The 17,965-nt window shown below is 48.6% G+C and overlaps 1 protein-coding gene across 2 annotated transcripts in view; it reads right to left on the reverse strand.

Annotated features, from left to right (window-relative positions):
- STAT3 (signal transducer and activator of transcription 3) overlaps positions 1-17,965 on the reverse strand; it is a 70,653-nt gene that overhangs the window by 39,455 nt on the left and 13,233 nt on the right. The window lies entirely within an intron of this gene.

Consider the following 17,965-nt stretch of genomic DNA (forward strand, 5'->3'; position numbering starts at 1 on the left):
CCTGCTGGTAATCTCCTGTCACGTTCTCGAGCTGCCTGTTTCTACCCCCAAACGAGTGGCCCAGCAGGGGAAATATCAACCCTTCTCTTACCACCCTTTTTATGTCCACACCTTGGGTTCGTATCTGGCAGACTCGCATCTGAATCTCCAGTTGGGCCAGGGAAGCTCACTGGGAGACTAAGGTTGCCAACCTCCCCTTGGCACCTGGAAATCTCCCGCTATACCAGTTGATCTCCAGATGACCAAGATCAGTTCCCAAGGAGAAAAATGTCTGCTTTGGAGGGTAGACTCTATAGCAGGGGTGGCCAAACTGTGGCTTGGAAGTCACATGTGGCTCTTTCACACATCTTGTGTGGCTCTCAAAGCCCCCACTGCCCCATCAGTGCATTTGGCTCTTTAAATAACTTCTCCAAGCCAAGCCAGCCGGCAGCTTGGAGAATGAATTTGAAGTTAAAGTTGCTTTCTTGCCACCTCTCTCCCCTTTCCCCTCTCCATCTATTTTCCTTCCTTCCTTCCTTCCTTCCTTCCTTCCTTCCTTCCTTCCTTCCTTCCTTCCTTCCTCTCAGACATCTGATGTTCATGCCTTGCAGCTCTCAAACATCTGACATTTATTCTCTGTGACTCTTAGGTTAAGCAAGTTTGGCCACTCCTACTCTATAGCACTGTACTCTGATGAAGTTCCTCTCGCCCCTAAATCCTACCCACCCCAGGCTCCACCCCCAAAGCCTCTGGGTATTTCCCAACCTAGAGTTGGCAAGGGTGACCTTGGGTCAGTCACTCTCTCATCCTAACCTACCTCACAGGGTTGTTGGGAGGATAAAATGGAGGAGAGGTGTGTAAGTGATGTAAGCTGCTTTGGATTCCCATTGGGGAGAAAAACGGAGTAAAAAGGAATTTAATAAATTAAAAACTGAAATAAATGAAAGCAGCTGTCTATCCAGTTTTTAGAGCCCTGGTGCAGAGAGTGGTAAAGCTGCAGTCAAACTCTCTGCTCATGACCTGAGTTTGATCCCGGCGGAAGCTGGGTTCAGGTAGCCGGCTCAAGGTTGACTCAGCCTCCCATCCTTCCGAGGTCGGTAAAATGAGGATCCAGATTGCTGGGGGAAAAGTGTAGATGACTGGGGAGGGCAACGACAAACCACCCCATTAAAAAAAAGTCTGCCGTGAAAACGTGATGCGACGTCACCCCAGAGTCAGAAACGACTGGTGGTTGCACAGGGGACTACCTTTTTATCCAATTTTTTGCATTCGCTCAACGCCTTTTTCTCAGTTCACCTTCTGCTGGGACTCGCTGCTGAAATAACAGCAGATAGGCTAAGCAGCTCACATAAGGAAGGACCGAAAGAGAGCCCAGATTAGAGGGGAAACTGGCTGTGTATGGAAAGCTTGGCTCCTTGGCACAACTATCAAGATACCTGCTATGCATCTGACAAAGAAGGCTCTGACTCACAAAAGCCTATGCCATCATCTGTTAATCTCCACAAGTCTTCTCTGTCAATCCGATGGATTTACAGAGGCCACCACCTTGGGACGGAAATGAGGCCATCCTGTCCCTGGAGCAGAATTTGACACACACCCTGCCACCAAATATTAAGCAGGCCTGTAATCACAAGTTCGATCCCGGTGGAAGCTGGGTTCAGGTTGACTCAGCCTTCCATCCTTCCAAGGTTGGTAAAATGAGTATTCAGCTTGCAGGTGGGAAAGTGTAGATGACTGCAGAAGGAAATGGCAAACCACCCTGTAAAAAGTCTGCTGTGAAAACGTTGTGAAAGCAACATCACCCCAGAGTCGGAAACGACTGGTGCTTGCACAGGGGACTACCTTTTTTAAACACAAGTGCTGACGTAATGCGTATTGCCCATAGCCAAGTTCTCTCTGTTTTCCCCTCTCCTCCTATGCACAGAGGGTGAATAAGAACATAAGTAAAGAAGACGATTGTGGCACCTTAAATGCTAACTGTGCCATAAGACACTGTGGGGTTTTTGCTGTGGATTAGCCCAGTCTTGTCTCTCAGTGTAATGAGAAAGCGTGGTGTAGTGGTGGCAGACTCTATTCTGGAGAACCGGGTTTGATTCTCTACTCACTCCCCCTCCACATACAGTTGGCTGGGTGACCTTGAGCCAGTCATGATTCTCTCAAGAGCCTCTCTCAGCCCCACCTGCCTCACAAGGTGCCCGTTGTGGGGAGAGGAAGGGAAAGGCGACTGTAAGCCACTTTGAGACTTCTCAGGGCAGAGAATGGGAGGGTGTAAAAACTAATTTTTCTTCCTCCTCTTCTTCACACACACAGCAACCGAGAAGTGCAAGAATGGCCTTGCTGGATCAGACCCAGGGCTCAGCAGTCTTTTTTTAACAGTGGCCAGTCGGAGGCCAGGTGAAGCTTACACTACAAGATACATCCCAGCAGGGGTGGAATTCTAGCAGCTCCTTTGCATATTAGGCCACACGGCCCTGATGTAGCCAGTCTTCCAAAAGCTTACAAAAAAGAGCCTTATAAGCTCTTGGAACATTGGCTACATCAGGGTTTTCTTGGGGCTGACATGGGGAACAGCTTAGTTACAGGAAGGGCTTTTTTGTAGCAGGGACTCCTTTGCATATTAGGCTACACCCACCTGATGTAGTCAATCCTCCTGGAGCTGACAGTAGGCCCTGTAAGAAAAGCCCTGTAAGATCTTGGGAGGATTGGCTACATCAGGGGGTGTGGCCTAATATGCAAAGGAGCTCCTGCTAGAAATCCACCCCACTATACAGCTAAAAGATGGTGTAAAATTTCAGGGAGGATAAGGTATAGTTGTCTGATTAGAAGGAAAGAGGGAGGGGAGAGAGGGAGGAGGCCAGTCCTAAATGGAAAATAGCATCTGTACCTTTGAGGGGGGACATCCCCTCTCAGTGGCTGTCAGGCCTGTAGCCACAGGGGGGGCCTGTGGGGGCACTGCCCCCTGACATCCAGGCAGGCCCCCCCTCTGACTTCCAGAGGACCTCCAGCATGCAGTCTGCTTTTTTCAGTTTCTTTTTGCCATGGCTGAGCCGACGAAGCGTCATCAGTGGCAGCCAGAGCCAGGAGAGCTGAGCAGGGCACAGTTCACTGTGGCAGCAAAAGCAACAGGTAGAGAGGAGGGAGGCAGAGGAAGCCATGTGGAATGGGCTGGGGAGGGGGGGAGGGATAGAGCTGCTGGCTGCAAAGTGCCAGGGTGGGAGAGAGGGAGTGGAAGGACACCCCCCCCCCTCCGCTAGCACGCAAGGTGCAGTCCCCTCTTCTTTCCAAAGTTTTAGAGCTGGCTGTCTCAATTTGGTCACATTCAGAGCCTCCAGCTTTTGCCCCTATCCTACAAAGCTTCAGAGAAGTGGCAAGCCCTGCAGGGGATGGGAAAGGGCGCCCCTTGACTTTTTAAAAAGCCCCCCAACTTTTAAAATCCTGGCTACAGCCCTGGGTGGCTGTCGCTAGGCAACTACAACAGTATTGCTAGCTTTCAAGACTTGGTTTATGTCAGTAAAAGGAGGCAGGGGGAGGGTTCAGAACGAGTATGAATAGTTTTATTGTATGTGGCCGCTGGCCATTACAATATAAAATCACAGTATAAAAATTTACATTCGGAAATATCATACCGAAAAACCAAATCTTTAGATTACAACTGTGCACTTTGGTGAAGCTTACACAGCAAGACGCTGCTGCTGGTTACCAGCAGGCAGAGATACACTGCCTCTGATAATGGAAGCTCTATTTGACTGGCGACAGCTAGTAACCACTGAAAGACCTATCTTCCAAGAATTCAGCTGAATTAAAGTCATTATTAGGACTAGTAGTTCTTTCTGTGACCAAGGGCTGCCCCACACACTCAAAGGATTTCCTTCCTCCCAGAGCAAGTCTGGTCTGTGGCATCTATTTTGTAACCTCTCATCCTCCCCCCCCCCCCCCCCAGTCAAGGGACAGAATCAAACTAAAGGCATCACACAGGAAATCCCTTCTCGTTTCCAAGAAGAACAAGAGGAAGAATCAGGACTTGCGGCAACAGGAGAATGACCACAACATCAAAAGTTTTAGAAAGCAGAACTTGTGTGAATAAATCCAGGCAGAAGACCTGATATTTTGCCAAGCAAGAATGACTAAACAGCCTTGCCTTCTGGAGACGTTCACGTCAGAAAGACAGGAATCCCTCCAGCTAAATCTCAAAGGCCTGACTTGCTAGGGCAAGCGAGGCAACATTGATAGCGATTGCCCACAAAGGAGAATATGCTAAGCGCGGTGTAGTGATTGCAAGGCCAGCCCTGCCACGAAGCAAACTAGGCAATCACCTAGGGTGCTGGCCTCCCGGGGGCACCAAATTGGGCGACCCCCATGACTCAGTGACATTATCTGTGAGGGGGGGGGCACCAGAAGTTAGCATTGCCTAAGGTGCCAGATAGGGCCGGCCCTGAGGGGTTGGAGTTGGGAGGTGATGGTGGTGGAAACTGCCATCAAGTCACAGCTATAGTGACTCTGTAGGGTTTTCAAGGCAAGAGACATCCTGAGGTGATTTGCCGTTGCCTGCCTCCACATCCCAGCCATGGACTTCCTTAGTGGTGTCCCATCCAAATGCTAGCCAGGGCCAATTCTGCTTGGCTTCCGAGATATAATGAGATCAGGCTAGCCCGGGCCATCAGGTCCAAATCCTTGCTCTTGCTGGGCAACCCGGCCGAGTTATGCACAAGCAGCCTCATCTACAGGATTGTGGTAAGAACAGAAGGGAGGCGACTAGAACGATGTAAATTCCTTTGGGTTCCCACTGGAGCAAAGATGGGGTATAGAAGTAGATGAACAATAAAAACCTTGTGTCTTAGAGCAGGGGTGGCCAAACTTGCTTAACGTAAGAACCACATAGAATAAATGTCAGATGTTTGAGAGTCACAAGAAATGAACATCACATGTTTGGAAGGAAGGAAAATAGATGGAGAGGTGAAAGGAAAGCAACTTTAACTTTAAATGCATTCTCCAAGCCAAGGTAAATGAGAAGGAGAGAAATGCCTTTTCCACGTCAGCCAACAAGGTGATGCTGGCTTCAAGAACCATACAATATGTGTGAAAGAGCCACGTGTGACTCCCGAGCTGCAGGTCAGGCACCCCTGGTCTACAGAAATGCCCTCAAGGACCTGCATGGCTTTATAGACTACCAGAACACCTGTAATGGAATCACCGCTGAACAAGTGAGCCACTCGGTCCACTCAGACCTAGACAAATTAAGAGGAGACTGTGGATGATCTTGGAATAATTTCTTTTGAAAAGGCCCTCTGCCTGAGACCTTGAAGAGCTGGGGCCAGTCTGAGTAGACAGTACTGACTTTGATGGGCCAAGGGCCCAATTCAGTGAAAGGCAGCTTCATTTGTTCAAGCTGTAAACCCAGAAAATCTCCTGCTACCACTTGGAAGCTTATAGCAACACAAGTGAGAATCATGGAGAACGAGCAAAGGGGGGAAAGGGCACAGCGCCTGTGACAAGTAGTCCAGGCCTCGGATTCAGTGGGAACTCACAGGAGCACAGCTCCTGAACCTCTCTGAGAGTCCCACCTCCTCCTTCTGAGAGTTCCACCTCCTTATCCATTGAACAGAATGTGCAGCTGCATAAGAATCCCTGGATGAGCTCCACCACCTATTTTTCTGCAAAATGACTCCTGAAGTAATCTATAACTAATAGTTAAAGATCCAGTCACACGACAAGCAAATGAAGCACAAACATTCCAAAGTTCATTCCTACAGACACATTCAGATAAATTTATGACAGTAATCCATGGAACAACTACAAGGTGGAACAGGCATTGTGACAAAAAGTCCTTAATTAACAGTTCATAAATGAATCCAAAGATGCTTCTCTCTGTTCACAAAAAGACACATCCTGTTCCAGCCACTGAAGAAGAGGATTCCACTCTGGACAAAGTTCACACTTCAGACATACGGCCATGCAGCTTAACGGGGTTTTCCAGAATATTTAGAACCCCCATTTTCGCAGAAGGCTTTATCCAAGCTATGCTCTTTAAAGAGAAACTTCTCACGGATCCGACACCAATTTCACTCTTCAAAGTTCCAAGCAGCTTCTGAATTCAGTGGTTGGAACAGCACGTGTCTTTCTGTGAGCAGAGAGAAGCATCTTTGGATTCATTTACGAACAGTTATTAAGGACTTTTTGTCGCATTACCTGTTCCACCTTGTGGTTGTTCCGTGGATTATTGTCATAAATTTATCTGATTGTCTCTAGAGCAGTGGTCTCCAACCTTTTTTTGCCCCAGGGACTGGCATCAGGGCCAGCCTGCCAACCGTGGCCCCAGGGCCAGCAGGATGGGGCACCCAATTCGACCTCCCTCTGCCCTCCCGCAGCACCTCCTCCTCCCTCCTTTGCCCCCCTGCACAGCCTCACCCCCACCCCCACGCAGCCTCCTCCCCCTTTTCCTCCTCCCTCCTTCACCAGCCCCCCCCCTGCAGCATCGCTGCCACCCCACACAGCCTCCTCCCCGTTTTCCTCCTCCCTCCTTCGCCGCCCCCCCTCCACACAGCCTCACTGCTGCATCATGCAATCTCACAGCCTCCCCCCCCCATTTTCCTCCTTCCTCCTTCGTCGGCCCCCTGTGCAGCCTTGCCGTCGCCTCCCATTTCCCGCCCCCGTTTCCTCCTCCATCCTTTGCCACCACACCTTGTTTCCACAATTTTAAGGCCAGAGAAGGGGCCATGAAGCACTGATTGGCAGGAAAGCGAGCAAGTGACGCTGCCTTATCTCTTTCCCTTCCCCATCCTTAAAATGGTGAAAACGGAGCGCGGCCCATTCCAAACAGGCCACGGCCTGGTACCAATCCCCGGCCCGGGAGTTGGGGACCCCTGCTCTAGAGGAATGAACTTTGGAATGTTTGTGCTTCATTTGCTTGTCGTGTGGTTAACTATTAGTTATAGTTAAACAGGGCTTATTCTGTTGCAGAAACTCCTTTGCATATTAGGCCACACACCCCTGATGTAGCCAATCCTCCTGGAGCTTACAGTAGGCCCTGTACTAAGAGCCCTGTAAACTCTTGAAGGATTGGCTACATCAGGGGTGTGTGGCCTACTATGCAAAGGAGTTCCTGCTACAAAATAAGACTACTTGCCACGGGGGCTGTGCCTTTCCCCCCCCCCTTTACCACCTGGAGGCTGGCAACCCTACTAGAAGGCGTGGAAAGAGTTTCGTGATATCAAGGTACATGTTTGGTGGGGGTGGGGGGGAGAGAAAAAACAGTCACATTAGCAGCTTTCAAGATACTCCCCCCCCCCATCATGTGATGATATCCCAGGGTTCTCCCCTCCCCAGATTTCTACGTGGCATCCCGAGGACCTCTGCAAAGTGGAGCCTTCCTCAGCAACATCCTCACGAAGTTCCATTGTCTACATGTGCAAAAGTACTCTGGTAGTCAAAAAGGTTGCAGTAGGTATATTACAGATAAGACCAGCAACTGCCTGCACCTCAGCAGTCTCTGCTGTGGCTCCCACCTGTGGAATGACCCACCTGAAGTCGTCAGGAAGGCACCCAAATTCCTATTATGCCACAAAAGGTGCAGAATAGAAATGTTCTGGAAGGGTTGTTGTTGTTTTTAATGAAGGGGTCAGAATTGCAATGCAATGGAACAGTCACTCTAAAAGGTTGCTTTTTGTAATCTATTGTTGTGCTTCTCTTATGTATCATCTCAGTCTACCGCTGCCTTCCGTCTTTGTACTTGCTTTGTCATCCCTCCACTCTTTATGCTCTGTCATGCCTCAGACAGTTCTCTGTTTCCTAATTTCTGCAATCCTAGCCCAGTTGCATTGTTACTGGATGTCTTGTGCTGTCTGGGGTTCTCATATGTATTTTTTGTAATCTGCCTTGAGTCTCAGCCAGAAAGCCAGGCTATCAATGAAGTCAATGAATAAACAGATAAAAGTTCTATGGATGGGGAGGGAATGCAACAGTCCCCCTGTCCAATGCCAGTCAGAGCTTGGTAGGTGCATGGGAAAATGATATCACTTCTGTGTGTGTGTGTGTGTGCGTGCGTACACACACGCGCTTGCATGTCTGGAAGTCATGGTGATTGCTGGCAACCTCTAGTGGGTCTAGGACAGGGATGGCCAAAGTGTGGCTCGGAAGCTACATGTGGCTCTTTCACACATACTGTGTGGCTCTCGAAGCCCCCACCACCCCATCAGCCAGCTTGGAGAAGGCATTTGTCTCATCACTTACTGGTGGTGTTTTTCACATGAGGACAGGATTTTGTAGCTTCCTTGCTGCCGCTGTGGCGATAAGGAATTACTGAGTTCCCTTTTCTAAGAAAAGCAAGTCTCTAGTTTCTTCCCTAGCAGAGATATGCCTTTCCCCTTTTATGTATGCAATGAAAAGGGCTAGAGACTTTTTTTAAAAAAATGAAAGCTGGGGAAATCAAAGAATGTGATACACATATCGGTATATGAATAACATGCTATTCAAACCCCCTTCTTTTAAAAAGCCCAATCAGAAAGAAAGGGAATGATTGTTGTAGGGGAAACGGCTGCTGTGTGTGTGGGACTGGGAAAAGCCAAACTTTCTCACCCACGGCAGCCATCCAGGCTTTGCTGCAATCATTTCCAAAACTTCAAAGCAAAGTAGGTTTAACAAGGATGGGATAAAAGCCAGGGAAACCCCAGGAGGTGAATGCACCACGATGCTGTGGGGAAACAGGGGGAAAACCCATTTCCCAACAGCATTAAGCTAAGTGCAAAATAATCCCATGTGGACACAGCCTATACATGGACTATATCAGGGGTGGCCAAACCTGCATAATGTAAGAACCACATAGAATAAACGTCAGATGTTTGAGAGCCACAAGACATGAACATCAGATGTCTGAGAGAAGGAAGGAAGGAAGGAAGGAAGGAAGGAAGGAAGGAAGGAAGGAAGGAAGGAAGGAAGGAAGGAAGGAAGGAAGGAAGGAAGGAAGGAAGGAAGGAAGGAAGGAAGGAAGGAAGGAAGGGGGAGGGGGGAGGGGGGAAGGGAGGGAAGGGGGAAGGGGGGGAGGGAGGGAAAGGGGGAAAGGGGGAGGGGGGAGGGAGGAAGGGAGGAAGGAAGGAAGGAAGGAGGGAAGGGGGAAGGGGGGAGGGAAGGAAGGAAGGAAGGAAGGAAGGAAGGAAGGAAGGAAGGAAGGAAGGAAGGAAGGAAGGAAGGAAGGAAGGAAGGAAGGAAGGAAGGAAGGAGAGAGATAGATGATAGATAGGAGAGAGGGAGGGAGGAGGGAGAAGATAGGTAGGTAGGTGATAGGTGACAGGTGATAGATGGATAGATAGATGGATGGATGGATGGATGGATGAGATGGAAAGAAAGCAACTTTAACTTTAAATAGATGGATGGATGGATGAGATGGAAAGAAAGCAACTTTAACTTTAAATGCATTTTCCAAGCTGCCAGCTGGCTTGGCTTGGAGAAGTGATTTAAAGAGAGAAATGCCTTCTCCTAGCTAGCCAATTGGACAATGGGGGCTTCAAGAGCCACACAATCTGTGTGAAAGAGTCACACGTGGCTCCCAAACTGCAGTTTGGCCACCCCAGACTATATCACGGCGCATTCTGCCTCTGGGCATGGTGCACCCTTTTCCCCCCATCCACCCTGCTTTGAACCCCGGATGGTAGACATCACGTAGGAGAAAAGATGTCAGAGATCAGTCTCCGATTAACTGTAAAGGAGATTCAGGAAAAGGATTTGGGGCAGAGGAGAATGCACAGGAACCAAGCCTATACCTAAGAGAAAGCGGCAGCAGAACCTTGCAAACTCCTTCACTGTGACAGGGCTCCACCAACCACAGCTGCACTGGAGAGACTCTGGGTGATGCTGGCCTGGTGTTTCCCCTCGAGTCAAGAAGAGGAAGGGGGAAGAGGCACAGAGGGAACCAGGGGAGTTCATAACTCCCTCCTTTAGAGGATGTTGGAGCTTTTGCTCTCCATCATCACACATAAGCCTCACCACTGTTCGAGGCCTGAAAAATGTTCGAGGCCTGAAAAATTCAGCTCTTGTGCAGGCATGACCCTAAACTGTTCTTGGGAAAAGAGCCTGGAGATTATCAACACCAAATACAGAAAGTCCAGAGTTACTCATGGAAATAACAGAAGAGGGGGGGGCAACTTTCACTTGCAATGAGATTTCGTGACAACTTTCAGTTGCAATGAGACTTTAGAGCAGCACGTAATTGTTAGCTCAAATGAGAATATGCAGAACTGTGTAGGCTCGAGTTTGGTTTTTCACAGAACCAGCAAAAATATATATATATATATATATAAAGGGGTTGGACAAAGATTTGTGAGAGCAGCATATTGGTTAAAAGTGGGAACTGGGAAGCTCCTGGTTCAGATTTCATCTCAACCACAAACTTGTTAAGAAGTCTGGGGCCAAACCTCTCCGTCCCCCCTCCCCTGTGCCTCTTGCCTGCAGACATGGGACAAGTAGGGGCCTACCTTACAGTGCTGTTGTAAAGATTGCTGCATTCGCATGTGAACACACAAAATCCACAATGTCAATGCTAAAGCGTTATTAGGAAAAACGGCCCTTCAGATCAGAGGATTTCATGATTGTCATTGTGTCAGGCAAGCCACCAACAAAACCACAAACTAAAATGAGAGCTGGCCTCGACTTGGATGGCCCAGACTAGCCTGATCTTGTCAGATCTCAGCACTTAAACAGGGTTGGCCCTGGTCACTGTTTGGATGGGAGACCACCAAGGAAGAGGCTGGCAATGGCAAACCACCTCAGTGTAGCTCCTGCCCTATGGGCTCACCATAAATCAGCTGAAAATGGAAGAGAGAGAGAGAAGGGAAGAAGAAGAAGAAGAAGAAGGGCTCACAATGTCCTTTAACTTCCTCCCCCACAACGGACACCCTGTGAGGTGGGTGGGATTGAGAGAGCTCTCACAGCAGTTGCCCTTTCAAGGACAACTCCTGAGATACCTATGGCTAACCCAAGGCCATTCCAGCAGCCGCTAGTGGAGGGGTGGGGAATAAAACCCAGTTCTCCCAGATAAGAGTCCACACACTTAACCACTACACCAAACTGGTGGGTGGGAGAGAGAGAGATGATGATGAGACAGAATTGCGTAACATATTGGTGTAAAAATGTTCTTAATTTTTTAAAAAAAATAAAATACAGCAGTAATGCTTGGGAAACAGTTCTCCAGATCTTCATTTCAGCAACTGCCTTCTGATTTTAATTCAGGCCAGCTGCTCTAAAAAAGAAACTTTATGGAAAGCGACCTTTGAATATGTGGCTCTTGGGTGACAAAAGGCCTTCTGTGTCAGAATGTTCCTCTTAAGAACCGGCCTGAAGGAAATGGCTTCCGTCTGTCTCACTTGCCTACTCCGAAAACAAACAAATCTCTAAGCGTAAGAACATAATAAGAACTGTACAAGATCAGATCAATAGTCCATCTAGTCCTGAATCCTGTCTCACACAGTGGCCAACAGTTCCTCTGGAGAGCCAGCAACAGGGCATAGAGGCCGAGGCCTTCCCTGATAAGAACATCAGAAGAGCCCTGCTGGATCAGACCAGTGGTCCATCTAAGCCAACATCCTGTCTCACACAGTGGCCAACAGTTCCTCTGGAGAGCCAACAACAGGGCATAGAGGCTGAAGCCTTCCCCTGATAAGAACATCGAATCCTGCTGGCTCAGACCAGTTGTCCATCTAGTCCCGAATTCTGCCTCACACAGTGGCCAACCAATTCCTCAGGAGGGCCAACAACAGGCATAGAGGCCGAGGCCTTCCCCTAGCATGGCCTCCTGGCTCCGGGATTCAGAGGATTAGTGCCTCTAAATGTGGAGCTTCCCCTCAGTCGCCATGGCTAGCAGCCACTGACAGACCTATCCTCCATGAATCTATCTAATTCCCTTGTAAAGCTATTTATTCCTGGCAGTGAATTCCACAGTTAATCACTCGCTATGTAAAAAAGTATTTCCTTTTGTCTGTCCCGAATCTACTGAATCTACCTCTGCTGATATTTCATCCCTTTATCCAGCATCCTGTCTCACATAGTGGCCCACCAGAGCCTTTGGACAGCCAACAACAGGGCATAGAGGCTGCGGCCTTCCCCTGATGCTGCCTCCTGGCTCTGGGATTCAAAGCTTCAGTGCCTCTGAATGGGTTGGCTCCCCTCAGTCACCATGGCTAGCAGCCATTGATAGACTTATCCTCTATGAATCTATCTAATCCCCTTTTTGAGCAGTTTATTCCCGTGGCCATCATGATATCCTCTGGCAGTGAAATCCACATTTTAATCACTCTTTGTGTCAAGCAGTATGTCTATCCTGAACCTACTGCCCACTAAGCTTCATAAGAACATAAGAGAAGCCATGTTAGATCAGGCCAATGGCCCATCCAATCCAACACTCTGTGTCACACAGTGGCAAAAAAATTTTATATACACACACACTGTGGCTAATAGCCACTGATGGACCTCTGCTCCATATTTTTATCTAACCCCCTCTTGAAGCTGTCAATGCTTGTGGCCACCACCACCTCCTGTGGCAGTGAATTCCACATGTTAATCACCTTCTGGGTGAAGAAGGACTTCCTTTTATCCGTTTTAACCTGTCTGCTCAGCAATTTCATCGAATGCCCACGAGTTCTTGTATTGTGAGAAAGGGAGAAAAGGACTTCTTTCTCTACTTTCTCCATCCCATGCATTATCTTGTCAACCTCTATCATCTAAACCTCTATCTTCATCTTCAGTCCCACCTCAACTACCTGTTAAAAGACAGGGCCAGAGTTACTGAAGTGCCAATTCAATTAATTACAGGTTTAAAAAGGTAAAGGTAGTCCCCTGTGCAAGCACTAGTCATATACGACTCTGGATTGACGTCGCGTCACAACCTTTTCGCAGCAGACTTTTTACAGAGTGGTTTGCCATTGCCTTCCCCAGTCATCTACACTCCCCGCCCCCACCCCCCCCGCCAGCAAGCTAGGTACTCATTTTACAGACCCCAGAAGGATGGAAGGCTGAGTCAACCTTGAGCTGGCTACCTGAACCCAGCTTCCACCGGGATTGAACTCAGGTAGTGAGCAGATAGCTCAGACTGTAGTACTGTAGTTTTACCACCCTGTGCCACGGGGCTCCTTAATTACAGGTTGTACATATCTATCATGAACACTAAAGAACAGGGATGCACCCGTTCATGCAGGTACTGATTGCCAGTCAAAACCTGCAATCCCACCCCTCTAGTGGGGAAAATGGGCTGCGTCTTGACTGTGAAGTCAGCCTGATACCCGGAGATACCCAGAGCACCTACAACATCCAAAAGCAACCACTGAGGTAAGGCGCCAACCTTCCTCCCAAGCTTTGAGCCAGTTGGGGAAGGGGGAAGGTGGTGGAGAACAGCAGAAGTAAACGAAGAAGCAGGAGAAGAAAAAGGAAAAGATGGTTTTGTTTTATACTCTGTGTCTTACTATTGCCATCCCTTTCTCTCCGCAACAGACACCCTGTGAGGTAGGTGGAGCTGAGAGAGCTCTGAGAGAACTCATGACTTGGCCAAGGTCACCTAGCTGACTGCATGTGGAGGAGGAGCGGGGAATCAAACCCGGTTCTTCAGATAAGAGTCTGCCGCTCTTAACCACTTCGCCTCAGTGAAGCCTCCCCCGCAATCTCAGGAAGACCTCCAAACACTTCTCCAAATTCTAGACAACCTTCTCAGGTCATACTAACTTTGGAAAAGCTCAGAGGACAGAGCAATCCATCACAAAGGAAGAGGAGGGGGGGAGGCGAGGGGGAGAAGAAGGAGAAGATACTGAATTTATACCCCACCCTTCACTCTAAATCTCAGAGTGGCCTACAATCTCCTTTACCTTCCTCCACCACAACAGACACCCTGTGAGGTAGAGGTGAGGCTGAGAGAGCTCTCACAGAAGCTGCCCTTTAAAGGACAGCTCTGCCAGAGCTATGGCTGACCCAAGGCCATCCCAGCAGGTGCAAGTGGAGGAGTGGGGAATCAAAGCTGGTTCTCCCAGTTAAGAATCCTCACATTTAGCCACTACTCCAAACTAGCCCTAGCCTTCACAAGATCACCACGAAGCTCTGGGAGGCCCCAATCTTCCAGCTAATTTCAGAGAAGGTGCAGAAGCTGGCCACACTTGCTCCTGGGCAAATGCATTTAGGGAAACCCTCCCTCCATTTTTTAATGAAAAGTGACCAACTAAAAACTCAAAAATAAGACAGTTCTTCCAGGACAACCATTCATCATTCAAGACAACCCCCCACATCCTCCAAGCACTGCAGCAAAAGGAAAGCAGGCTGGCTTTCCAGCCACAGACCTTTTGCCAACAAGAAAGGGAAACAGGCCCTTTCCCGGTTGCTAGGGATATGGTGGTGGCTACTCAGCTCCAAAGGAACCCAGTGATATTGCGCTGGGGATGGGCCACTATAAAAATAATTCCACTAGAATTCACTTAATTCACTAGAGAAGACTTAATTTTTTTCTTATTATTCACCGCCAAAGCAAAATTGGCTCATTCTGGAAGAAAAAAGATGTCTGGGTATAAAAAAAGGTGGTACAAGACAATTTGAGATTTCTTTATCATGGAGAGAATTTCCAATCAATTGCAATGCCTTAAAAATCTTCAATTATCAGTCCTTTTTTTTTTAATCTATCTGGTGTCCTTTTAGGGAATATCTGAACAATCAGAGTACTCTCCCATGTTCTGACCCAATCTTTCACAGTTTTTTAGCCACAATATGAATGTTCACGCTCATTGTCTCTATTTATTATTGCAGTGTTGAAGCTGTAGGTTTTTGTAACATCTTCATAAGTGTGTTTTAACTCCCTTTGTTTAAGCTTACCAGGTAGTTTTTCACTGCTCACAAGCATGCCATATTTGTTATTTGTATGATTGTTATATTACACTATTTTTCTATGATTGCTGAACATTTCAAAAATTAAAGTCTAATAACAACAAGGAGAATGAGGACAATGAGGATGAGGAAAAGATATTGGATTTATATTCTGTCCTTCACTCTGAATTTCAGAGCAGCTGACTTACAATCTCCTTTACCTTCCTCTCCCACAACAGACACCCAGTGAGTTAGGTGGGACTGAGAGAGCTCTCACAGAAAAAGCTGCTCTTTCAAAGACAGCTCTGTGAGAGCTATGGCTGACCCAAGGCCATTCCAGGAGCTGCAAATGGAGGAGTGGGGAATCAAACCCGGTTCTCCCAGGTAAGAGTCCGTACACTTAACCACTACACCAAACTGGCTCTCACCCTTTCTCTCCAACAGGGACCCTAGAGGCTAATACTAATTTCCTACCTTCATTTTATCCTCACCACCACCATGTAAGGCAGGTCAAGCAAACAGTGTAAGTCACCCCAGAACTTACGTGCATCCATGGAGAAGACTGCGTTTTATTTCTGCATGGTCATTAATTATAACTAATTAATTTTCCATTTCCTTATGGCCTCTTAAAACATGCCTCTTACGCAAACCTATGGGATAAAAAACCCTCAGCTGATCTGACAGATGAAGGCATTTGGGAGCTGGGGCAATTATATCTACAGCAGGGGTGGCCAAACTTGCTTAACTTAAGAGGCACACTGAATAAGCATCAGATGTTTGAGAGCTGAAAGACATGAACATCAGAAGGAAGGGACGGAGGGAGGGAGGGAGGGAGGGACGGAAGGAAGGAAGGAAGGGAGGGAGGGAGGGAGGGAGGGAGGGAGGGAGGGAGGGAGGGAGGGAGGAAGGAAGGAAGGAAGGAAGGAAGGAAGGAAGGAAGGAAGGAAGGAAGGAAGGAAGGAAGGAAGGAAGGAAGGAAGGAAGGAAGGAAGGAAGGAAGGAAGGAAGGAAGGAAGGAAGGAAGGAAGGAAGGAAGGAAAATAGTTGGGGGAGGGAGAGGTGGAAATAAATGCATTCTCTGGCTGGCTTGGTTTGGAAAAGTGATTTAAAGAGAGAAATGCCTTCTCCAAGTCTGCTGGGTGGGCAGCGGGGGCTTGAAGAGCCACACAATGTATGTGAAAGAGCCGTATGTGGCTCCTGAGCCGCAGTTTGGCCACTCCTGGTCTACAGCTTACACTGGGGGGGTGTGTGTGTGTGTTGAGCAGGAACACACAGGAACGCAATTCTGGCTGGCTTGGTGTCAGGGGGTGTGGTCTAATATGCAAATGAGTTCCGGCTGGGCTTTTTCTACAAAAAAAAGGCCTAGCTTACAGAGATGGAGTAAGTCGTTGCTGGGATTTCAGAGTCCTTCCTCACAATGAGATGCTCACCGGAGCATCCAATGGTCACATATACATTGCGGTCACATCCAGGTAGACATCTTTGGGTGCGGCATATAACTGCCCAGCATCAGCAATAGAACAAGGGAGCAAACATGCTAACAGAAGACAGTATCATTTCAGCTATGAAATTATGTTTTTAAAATCCCATACAAAGGAACGCCCTGCAAGATCAGAAACGAAACACCTAGCATACCTGGGAGAGAGAGTCTAGTTCAGTCTGCTCCCTGACATGCTAATCTTCTGCCTGCAGGGAATTTTTTAAATACAGGAGAATTAAAAAAAAAAAAAAGTCTGCTGAAGGTCTTTAGTTTTTCCTGCATACGTAGTGGACCGTGCCTTAAAAAGAAGCCCAGGACAAGTCTGCCGCAATTAAGGTTGCTAAGCTCTGGGTGAGATCATTAGTTCTCCTGAAATTACAACAGCCCTCTAGACGATAGGTCGCCAACCTCCAGGGGAGATCTCTTGCGATTACAACTGACCGCCAGACAACCAGAACCATCACCCAGAGAAAATGGCTGCTGTGGAGAATGGACTCTGTATTACAGCATCGCATCCTGCTGAGGTCCATCCCCTCCCCAAACCCTATGCTCCCAGGCTCCGTCCCCCAAATCTCCAGGTATTTTCCAAACCAGACCTGGCATCCGTATCCAGACCACAGAAATCAGTTCTCTTGGGGGAAATAACAGATGTGTAGGGGAGGGTGAGAGACTATAGGGCAGCGGTGGCCAAACTTGCTAAACGTAAGAGCCACACAGAATAAATGTCAGACATTTAAGAGCAAAACACAAATATCTGATGTCTGAGGGAGGGAGGGAAATAGATGGAGGGGGGAGGAAGAGGTGGGAAGAAAGCAACTTTAACCTTAAATGCATTCTCCAAACCAGGGGCCCCCAACCCCCGGGCCGCGGACCGGTACCAGCCCGTGGCCTGTTAGCAACTGGACCACGGAGTGAGGCAGAGGTGCTGACCACCCTTTTTGCCTGCCTGGGACCTGGGCAGATGAAATAAACGATGCACCGCCTCTTTCATCCGGCTAGGTCCTGGGCAGGCAGAAGGGGCAGCACAGCAGCTACCTTCACCTACCCCTCATTTAAAGACTCCCATGGGGGGCAGGGATGGGGCAGTCTGGGGCAGCAAAAATCCCAGAACCATCCCTGCCATGGAAAAACTGTCTTCCGCGAAACTGGTCCCTGATGCCAAAAAGGTTGGGAGCCACTGCTCCAAGCCACTAGCTGGCATGGATGGGAGAAGTGATTTTAAAGAGAGAAATGCCTTCTTCAAGCCCTCCGACGGGGCCAGTGGGGGCTTTGAGAGCTGCACAATGTGTGTGAAAGAGCCACACGTGGCTCCCAAGCCGCAGTTTGGCCACCCCTGAACATATGAAGCTGCCTTATACTGAATCAGACACTTCGTCCATCAAAGTCAGTATTGTCTTCTCGGACTGGCAGCGGCTCTCCAGGGCCTCAAGCTGAGGTTTTTCACACCTATTTGCCTGGACCCTTTTTAGTGGGAGATGCCGGGGCTTGAACCTGGGACCTTCTGCTTCCCAAGCAGATGCTCTACCACTGAGCCACCGTCCCTCCCCTGCTCTAGGGCATCACATTTCTGCTGAGTCCCCTCCCCAAACTCTGCCCTCTCCAGACAGCTTGCCCTCAGCGGAGTTACCAAGGCTACCAGACATCCGTCAAGCCAAATTTCTGCATCCAAAAGCTCCCCCCCCCCCA

Source organism: Heteronotia binoei, chromosome 15 (genome assembly GCF_032191835.1).
Source record: "Heteronotia binoei isolate CCM8104 ecotype False Entrance Well chromosome 15, APGP_CSIRO_Hbin_v1, whole genome shotgun sequence".
Lineage (NCBI taxonomy): Eukaryota > Metazoa > Chordata > Lepidosauria > Squamata > Gekkonidae > Heteronotia > Heteronotia binoei.